Raw genomic sequence first — 10,146 nt, forward strand, 5'->3', positions numbered from 1 at the left:
ATTGTGGCCCTGGCCAGTTTAAGATTTCTATATTCATTCCTGCACAGTGAGCACATCAACCACATTCAAGTTTTTAGTTTCCTTCCCTTGCCCTTTTCATCCCATGAAGGACCTCCCCTTAGTGTGACACATGTCCTATAAAATTGCTGCATTTGTTTTAGGTCTCTATTCTGCATATGAGGGAAAACATGAGGCTTTTGCCCTTCTGAGTCTGACTAACTTCACTTAAGATGATGTTCTCCAGTTCCATCCATGTACCTGCAATGACAAAATTTCATTCTTCTTTGTGAGTAAAATTCCATTATGTATAAATACCTCATTTTCTTAATCCATTTGTCAGTAGTGGGGCATCTTAGCTGTTTCTGTAGCTTAGCTATTGTGACAAGTGCTGCAATAAACATGGGGGTACAGTTGCCTTTGTTGAAACCTAACTAATATCCATTGGACTGGTATTTCTGGATCATATGGTAAATCTATTTTTAGTCTTTTAAGGAGCCTACATATTTTTTCCATGCTGGTTGGACTACCTTATATTCCTACCAAAATGTTTGAGGCTCCATTTTTCCTTAATGCAAACTTTTGTTGTTTGAAGTGTTCTTGATGGTAGCAAATCTACCAGGAGTAAAGTGGAATCTTAGTTCAGTTTTAATGTGCATTTTCTTTGTGGCCAGAGATGGTGAGCATTCTTTCATGTGGATTTTGACCATTTGGACCTTTGAAAAAGTTATGTTCAGTTCATTTGCCCATTTCTTTATAAGGTCCCTGATTTTTTGGAACTTTAGTTTTTAGAGGTACCTATATATTCTATTTATTTGTCCCTTGTCTGATGCACAGCTAGGAAAGATTTTCTCCCATTGTGTGGGTAGCCTCATGAATTTAGAGACCATTTCTTTTGTTGTTCAGAAGCTTCTTAATTTCATGTAGTCCTACTTGTCAATCTTTTCTCTTAGTTGTCGAGCCACATGAGTTCTACTGAGGAAGTCCTTGTGTACACTGGAAGCCTATTGCTTCCAGTGTATTCTCTGCTCTTCCCTGTACTAGCTTCAAACTTTCAGGTTTTATATTAAGATCTTTAATCCACATTGAGTTGATACTTATATGGAGTGACAGGCATGTATCTAGTTTCAGTTTTCTGCTGGCAGACATCCACTTTTACCAGCAACATTTGTTGAAGAGGCTGTCTTTCCCTCATCACATGTTTTTGGCACCTTTGTCAAAAATTAGGTAGGCATAGCTGTGTGGATTCACATCTGGGTCCTCTATGTGGTTCCACTGGTATTCATATCTGTCTTAATGCCAGTACCATGCTATTTTTATTGCTATGTCTCTGGAGTATAGCTTGGAGTATAGTTTGAAGTTAGGTATTGTGATACCTCCAGCATTCCTCCTTTTCCTCAGTATTGCCTTGGATATTCATGGTCTTTTGTGTTTCCAAGTGAACTATAGGGTTGATTTTCAAACTCTGGGATGAATGTCACTGGGATTTTCATGGAAATTGCATTGAACATCTAGATTGGTTTTGGTAGAATAACTATTTTTACTATGGTGATTTTGCAAATCCATAAGCATGGGAAATCTTTCCACCTTCTGTAGCCTTCCTTGATTTCTTTCTTCAGTGGTTTGTTGTTTTCCTTGTAGAGTTCACTCACATCCTTAAATTTATTCCTAGGATTTTCATTTTTTAAGGCTATGGTAAATGGAATTGTTTTCCTACATTCTTTCTAAATCTATGCATTGTTCATGTATGAAAGGCTGCTTATTTTTGTAGATTAATTTTGTATTTTACAAGTTTGCTGTAGATATTGATGGTGTCTAGGAGTTTTTTGGTACAAATTTTTGGATCTTTTAGGTATAAGGTCATGTCCTTTGCAAAAAGGGATCATTTCACTACTTCCTTTCCTAATTGTCTTCATTTCATTTCTTCTTTCTGTCTTATTTCTCTGGGAAGGAATTCCAACACTCTTTTGAAAAAGAGTGGATATACTTGTCTTATTCCTGACTTTAGAGGACATGCTTTCAGCTTTTACTCATCAGTATGATGTTCATTATAGGTTTCTCATGTATAGCCTCTATTATGTTAAGACACATTCCTTTTATTCCCAGTTTCATCAGAGCTTTTATTGTCAAAGGATGTTGAATTTTATCGAAGACTTTTTCTTCATCTATTGAGATGATCCAAGTGATTTTTGTCTTTGTTTCTATTAATGTGCTGTATTACTTTTAATGATTTGTGTATGTTGAGTTACCCCTGCATCCCTTGTCTGAAGCTGATTTGGTCATGGTGTTTGATCTTTCTTACATGTTGTTAGATTCCATTTGCCATTATTTTATTGAGGATTTTTGCATCAATGTTCATTAAGGAGATTGGCCTGCAGTTCTTTTTTTTGGATGTGTCCTTGTCCAGTTTGGGGATAAGTATAATACTGGCTCCATAAAATTGATAAGGTTAATTAATTTCCTTTCTGATTCGTGGAAAAGTTTAAGGAGTGCTGGTATTAATTTTTTAAAAGTCTAGTAGAATTCAGTGGAGAATCCATCAGGTCCTGGACTTTGTTTTTCTGAGAGACTCTTTATTGCTGCCTTAATTTCATTGTGTGTTATAGATCTCTTTAGGTGGCTAATATACTCTTATTTCAGTTTTGGATGGTCATATGTATTAAGAAATTTGTCCATTTCTTCTAGATTTTCAGCTTATTTGAATACAGGTTTTCAAAGTTGTCCCTGATGATTCCTGGGTCTCCTTGATGTTTGCTGTTATCTACTCTTTTTTTTTCTTATTTTATTAATTTACATATTGTGTGGTGCAGGGTGGACTATTCTGTAGACATCTGTCAGGACCATTAGCTATATGGTGTCATTTACTTATAGGATTTCTTTTTTGATATTTTTGCCTTGATGACCTATCGATTGGTGACAGAGGTGTATTAAAGTCTCCCACTACCACAGTGTTGGGCTCTATGATTTTTAAGTCCCGTAGTATATGTTTATTGAAGTTGGGTGCACTGACATTGGATGCATGTAAGTTAAGAATTGTTGTTTACTCTTATATTGCTCCTTTTATTAGTACAAAGTGACCTTTTTTGGCTCTTTTGACTATTTTAAATAGAAGTCCACTTTGTCTGATATGTGTATTGATATTCCTGCCTGATTTTGAAGGCCATTAGCTTTGTAAACTTTCTTCTAGCCTTTCAGCCTAAACCAGTGTTTATTTCTGTGAATAAGGTGGGTCTCTTGTAACATCAGATGTTCAGGACTTCCTTTTTTATCCAGTTTGCCAAAAGGTTTGCTTTGATGGGGGAGTTGAGTCCATTAATATTAGTGTTAATATTGACAGGTATGTGATGATTCCTGCCATTTTGTTGTTTTTTGTTGTTTTTCTTGTTGTTTGTGGATATGAGTGTTATAGCTGATTCAGTGCTTCTCTCTGAGAGCTTGTCTGTTCTTCTCATGTGGTTTAATACCCTCATATTTTCATGGATATGTTTGTTTTCTTCTTATGTGTGTATGATTTCTTTCAAAAATCTTCTGTAGTGGTGGCTTGAGGTCATATATTGTTGTTTCTGATTTTTATTCCTCCATCAATTTTGAACGATAGTATTGCTGGGTAGAGTGTCCCAGGCTGAAATTGTTTTATTTCAGTGCTTGAAATACCTCACTCCATACACTTCTTGCTTTTAAGGTTTCTGTTGAGAAATCAGCTGTTATTTTTGTGGGATTTCCTCATATGTTATTTGTTTTTCTCTCTTACAGTCTTCAATATTCTTTCTCCATTCTCTGTGCCAGTTGTTTTACTGAAAATATGCTGTGGATTGATTCTATTTTGGTCAGGTCTGTTTGGTGTCCTGGAGGTTTACTGTACCTGAATAACTCTTTCTCATGACTTGGGAAATTTTCTGCAATAATTTTGTTTAGTACATTATCTGTCCTTTTGACTTGTACTTTTTCTGCTTCAAAGACCATGATTCTCAGGTTTAATCTTTTGATGGAGTCACTGAGTTCTTGCATATTCCTTTTACAGCTCTTGAGTCTTTGTCTAAGAATTTTTCTGTATTTTTCATTTGGTTTAAGGGTGTTTTTATTTCCAGGATTCCTGTTTGATTCTTTTTTTTTGAGGTTTTCCATATCTTTATTAAACTCCTCTTTCATATCTTGTGCTGTCTTCTGTATTTAATTTTTCTCTTCTTTATAGTCTCCTTTGTTTCAGTTTGAAGTTTGTTGAAGTTCTGTCTGAGTTCATTTAGTTGTTTCTATGTCTTAAGTTTTTAATTTGTGGTGTCTTGAAATTATTTGGTTGCATCATGTGCATTCCATTTAACTGTCTCTTATGGCTTCTCCATGAGTATCTCAATGAGCTCATTCATGATTTCTTCTTTGAGCCATTTTTGTGGACATAATTAAGCTCATTTGTCAATTTGTTGGGGTAAGGAACTAAGTATTCAGTTTCTTCATTTCCCACTCAATCCTCTATTGGTCTTTGCAGGGGTAGAATTTCCTTGTCTTCTTCTTCTCCTTATGCTTCTATTTTGTGCTGTACTCCTATGTTATTGATTAGCTAGTTGGCTATTTTAATTGACTGCTTTTTTTCCCCTGACTTTATTACTGTTTTGTGACTGACTTAGTCCATCAGTTTGGTTGATGTGCTATGTCTTTCCCTGGCCTAGAAGTTTAAATTAGGAATAAGAAATTCACAAGTTCAATGCCAGACCAGTTTTTTACATATTATGTGTAAGAAAACTTTTGGGGATAATATCTAGAAACAGTGGGAATTAGGGGGTTATGATTATTTGGGTAGGGATAGATATTTGGATAATTTGAAAAAGTGGCACTAAAATGGGGGAGCAGAATGTGAGGTATTAGTTTTTTGATGTAGATGGGTGCCCTGTGTTTGATGTATGTATGCATAATATGAATTATTCCTTTCATTAATATGAAGTGACATTCTTTGTCTCTTCTGATTGATTTTAGTTCAAAGTCTACTTTGTCAGATATTACATATAGCTATTTCTGCTTAATTATGGGTCCATTTGTTTGGAAAACTTCTTTTTCAACCCTTTGATTCTGAGCCAGTTTTTTTTTTCAGTTGGACAAGTCTCTTGTAAGCAACATATGGTTTGGTCTTTTTTAAATCTAATTTGCTATTCTATGTCTCTTGATTGGTGCATTGAGGCCATTTACATTCAGTATTAGTATCAAGAAGTGCCAGTTGTTTCAGTCATTTTCGTTTCCTAGTTGTTTAGTTTTACTGATTCCTTGTTTACTTGTCTGCTTGCTCAAAAGGGTTTATCCTTTCTTGAGTCTACTTGTCTCACTCTAGTTTCTTCTTCTATATGTAATAGTCCTTTAATTATCTTCTGTAGAGCTGGCTTGATGGTCGTGAATTCTTTTAGTTTTTCCTTATTGTGAAAGGTTTTAGTTTTTCCTTTAATTAGGAAGGGTACTTTTATTGGGTAGTCTAGTCTGGGTTAACAGTTGTTTTCTTTCACAGTCTGGATTATGTCTTTCCATGACCTTGCATGTAGAGTTTGAGGTGAGAAATCTGCTGTCATTCTAACAGGTTTTCCATTATATGTGACCTGTCTTTTCACTTTTGCAGGTTTTGGAATTCTATCTTGTTATGTGTGTTGACTGTTTTGGGTTATGATATTTCTGGGGGTGTTCCTCTTTTGGTCCTACTGGCTTGATGCTCTGTAAGCTTCCTGAACCTGGGTGACTCTCTCTTTCTCAAGGTTAGGGAAGTTTTCTGCTGTTATTCAATTGAATAGGTTGTCAATGCCTTTAGTTTGTATCTCCTTTCCTTCTTCACCCACGATTCATAGGTTTGGTCTTTTTGTGGTGTCCCACATACCTTGCATGCTCCATTCATATTTTCTTAGCATTTTTTTATGATCTTTTACTGTTAGGTCTAATTCCTCTACTCTATCTTCAGTTCCTGATACTCTATTTTCAGCTGTTCCATTCTGTTTGCCAAGCTTTTGATTGTGATATTTATTTGGAATAATGAGTTGTTTCTTTTAGATTGATTGTTTTTCAGGGTTTCCATATCTTTATTGATTTCCTCTTTCAATAGTCTGCTTACTTTCGCTCATCAGTTTGTTTGTGTTTTCTCTGAGCTCATTTAATTGTTTGTTCATGTTCTCTTTGAGGTGAAATACTAAATTTTGTGTTTTTGAGGTCATTAGTCATTTTTACTATTGTCTTTTGTAATTCATTATTTCATAGCTCTCCCTGTACACAGGTGTTTGGATCCTTAGTGGTGGAGTTGGCTTTTGATGGAGAGTAGTTGTCTTCTGTTTCATTCTGTGTTGCGATTTACATATCTGGAGTTGCTTTGGGTTATAGTTTTAATCTCTTGTGTGTCAGTAGTTAGTGTTTTGAGTTTTTTTCCTCCTGGAGCTCCAGCAGTATTCTTCAGAGAGTATTATGCTGGATAAGTTACCCCTTGTTGTGGTTCCAATTGCCTTTTTCCACCCCTGAGAAAGGGGACCTGGAGCACCTGCTCTTTGATGGGGGCCCAGGGGCTTCCTGCAGTCACAGTGGGAAGTAGCAGGTTTCTGTGCACTATGGGGGTATGCCTCCTAGCACCAGAAGGATAGTGGACTGCCAGTGGATGGAGGAGCTGGGATTCCAGGTCTTGGACAGAAGAGGCATTGCTCTGCTGCAGGGAGGTACAGTGTGAAGAGCTAAGCTTCTGTGTGCCTTGGGGAACAGAACTTTTGGTACTGCCTGCAGAGTAGCAGGTTTTAGCTTTCCTCTCCTCAGTGGTGAATCTGGCATTCTTGCTCTTTGATGGGGGGTCAAGAATTTTCTTGTTGTCAGGGACAGTGGAGAGCGCTAGGCCTCCATACTCTGCAAGGAGGAAAGCATCCTGGCACAAGCAGGTTAGCAAGACCTGGAGCCTGAGTTTCACTGAGGTTTGTGGTGGCAAGTTACTGGCACTGTGTAGCAAGTTGAGGGTACCTGTGGGGCAACAAGGACAGTGGCCTTGAATCATCTTGTACCTACCAGGCAGTGGTGGCCCTGGGGTATACTGGCATTCAGGCATTGGCCTCCAGGAGCCCATGGTGCAGCTGCAGGCCTAGGAGAAAAGAGCCTTCAGGAAGTGGGAGTTCTGGGGACTGATTTCCCACATGAGCTTCCAGGAGTGCAGTTCTGTGCTGCCCACTTGGGAGAATACAGCCAGCAGGCAGTGTGAATTTTGGAACACAATCTCCTGCATGGGCTTCTGGAAGCACAGATTTGTAGCATTGCCACAGGCTTAGAGGAGAACAAAGCCTGAGTGCAGCCGGAGTTCCCGGGCCAAGCTCTTTCTTTCTGTTACTGTGGGACCTGCTTACACAGAGGCATTACTTTCTCTGGCATTTCAGGATGAAGGTAGCAGGTCATGTATTAGAGGAGAACATGGACCTCCTAGTTTGTGTGAGATTTAACCTTGAGTAATGGAGCCTGGAGTTGCACAGCAACTTCAGGGGTGGGGTATCAGGAGTGTTGAGCTGTGGGATGTTCTTCCCATTCTTCCCATGGTTAGTTGTTTCTCTATATGTGGATTCAGAGAGGGTTTTGCTTCTCACTGGTTATGGGACTCCGTGCTTGCCTTTTGGGGGTCTTCTGATCTTCCTTTTTTGGGGATACTTTGTTGCTGATGGGAATATCAACAGTCTGCCAAGTGGCAGATTATATTCAATATTTATGTTCAGTTTTGTTTGGGGTGGCCACCCCACAGGCTCTTCTGGATTGTGTTCCCAGGTGTGCATCTGGGTGCACTGCACCCACCTGTTGTGTTTGCAGATTTATGCAGGCAGCTTTGGAAACTTGCCAGCAGGGAGAAATGGTAGCAACTTTTCCCAAGGCAGATGCTCACTTTGACTAGATCCAGGCCAGTGGGACATATGTAGGCTTTCCACCCAGTAACTGATCTAGCGTGTCACAGGTTTCACTTCTGTTTGGTCTTCTATGTTCTGCTTTTTGCAACAAAAAAGGAAGAAACAACCAAGGGCTTTTCCCAAGGAAGTCACACCCTAGTGGCTCAGCTGCACTGGATTTTCATGGCTGTTAGGTGCAATTAAGAGTTGTTTTAAAGGTCAGTCTTTGAATATTATGTGCACCCTGTGTGTTGGCAGTTATTTAATTGGCTAAAAAGAATCAGAATTACACAAATGTAGCTACCACCTATCCAAATGGTTCCTGGACTCATGGAACTCAGAAATTCTGATTCCCTCTCCTATCTGTCATCTTGAATTGTAAGTTCCAATAGAGACTTCTTAAATTAGAGTAATCAGTATACATAATCATATAAATTTTCATACAGTTTCTTTTTTATCTATTTTTTGCTTTTACATTTCCTTTACATAACTTCTCCATTAAAGACTAAACCCTTTGACCTGTCTGGTACCACTTTGCCTTTGTTGTTGCTGTTGTTCAGTTTTCAAGAAAGACTCCCTCAACAGTATGATGATTGGCTTAAGGATTGTGATCTCCCACCTGTATCCTCCCAAATAGTAGAACTGCAGACATGAACCACCACAAGTTTCAAGACCTGAAGAATTAATGACTGAATTTTACCAACCCTATAAAGAAGAACTAATACCAGTAATCCTCAATCTTTTCCAGGACCCAATAAAGATGCAACCAAAAAAAAGAATGATACAACAGTATCTTAAATGTATATACTTGCAAATATTCTCAACAAAATGCTGTCAAGCATAATTAAAAAACACATCAAAAAGATCATACATCATGACCAGGGATGCAAGGATGGTTCAACATATGTAAATCTATAAATGTAATACAGCATATAAACAGAAGCAAAGCCAAAACCACATAAACAAATCAATAGATGTAGAAAAAGCCTTTGACAAAATTAAACACTCCTGATAAAAGCTCTGAAGAAAGTAGGAATAAAAGGAATGTACATCAAAATAATAAGGGCTGTATATGAAAAACCTATAACCAACATTATACTAAATGTAAAACAACAGAAACCATTCCCACTAAAGTCAGGAACAAGACAGGAATGTCCACTTTCCTCTCTCTTATTCAATATAGTTATGGGATTCTTAGCCAGAACACTAAGAAAAGAGGAAAAAATAAAAGGGATTCAGATAGGGAAAGAAGAAGTCAAACTATCCCCATTTGCAGATGAAACAATCAAATACTTAAAAGAACCTAAAATGCTAATAAAAACTATTAGGAAACAAACTCTTTGGGCAAAGTACCAAGGTACAAAATTATCATGCAAAAATCAGTAGCCTTCTTATACACCAACAATGAACAGAATGAGAAGGAAATTAGGGGAAAATCCTATTTACAATAGCCTTAAAAACCTTGGAATAAATTTAATGAAGAAAACCAGATATTTTCAATGAACTATAAAATGCTGAAGAAAGAAACAGAAGAAGACATCAGAAGATAGAAAGCTCTCCCATGCTTGTGGATTGGTAGAATCCACATTGTGAAAATGACTATACTACCAAAAGCAATCTACATGTTTAGTAGAAATCCTATCAAAATTCCAACATCATTCTTCACAGAAATAGTAAAATCAATCCTGAAATACATATGGATACACAAAAAAACATTGAATGGAGAAAGCAATTCTGAGCAATATTTCCAATAATGCAAATATTACAATTCCCAACTTCAAACTATATTAAAGAGTCATAACCATAAAAACAGAATGATATTGGCACAAAAAAGACAGGAAGACCAATGGATCAGAATAGAAGACCCAGACATAAATCCACACATCTACAAAGGAGCCCTAAACACACCATAGAGAGAAGACAGCCTCTTCAACAAATGTTGCTGGAAAAACTGGATATCTATCTGTAGAAGACTGAAACTAGATCCCTGTCTCTCACCCTGTATTAAAATCAACTCAAAGTGTATCAAAGAATTAAATATAAGACCCTGAAACTTTGAAACACCTACAGGAAGTAGGAGGAAATACACTGGGACATGTAGACATGGGGAACAACTTTCTAAGAAGAACTCAGAATCTCAACATCTAAGAGAAAGAATGAATAAATGTGACAGCATCAAACTAAAGAGCTCCTGCACAGCAAAGGAAACTTTCACTAGACCCAAGAGAATGCCCACAGAATGGGAGAAAATCTTTGTCAGCTATTCACCCAATAAGGGACTAATATC

The sequence above is a fragment of the Castor canadensis genome, chromosome 14 (assembly GCF_047511655.1).
Source record: "Castor canadensis chromosome 14, mCasCan1.hap1v2, whole genome shotgun sequence".
NCBI lineage: Eukaryota > Metazoa > Chordata > Mammalia > Rodentia > Castoridae > Castor > Castor canadensis.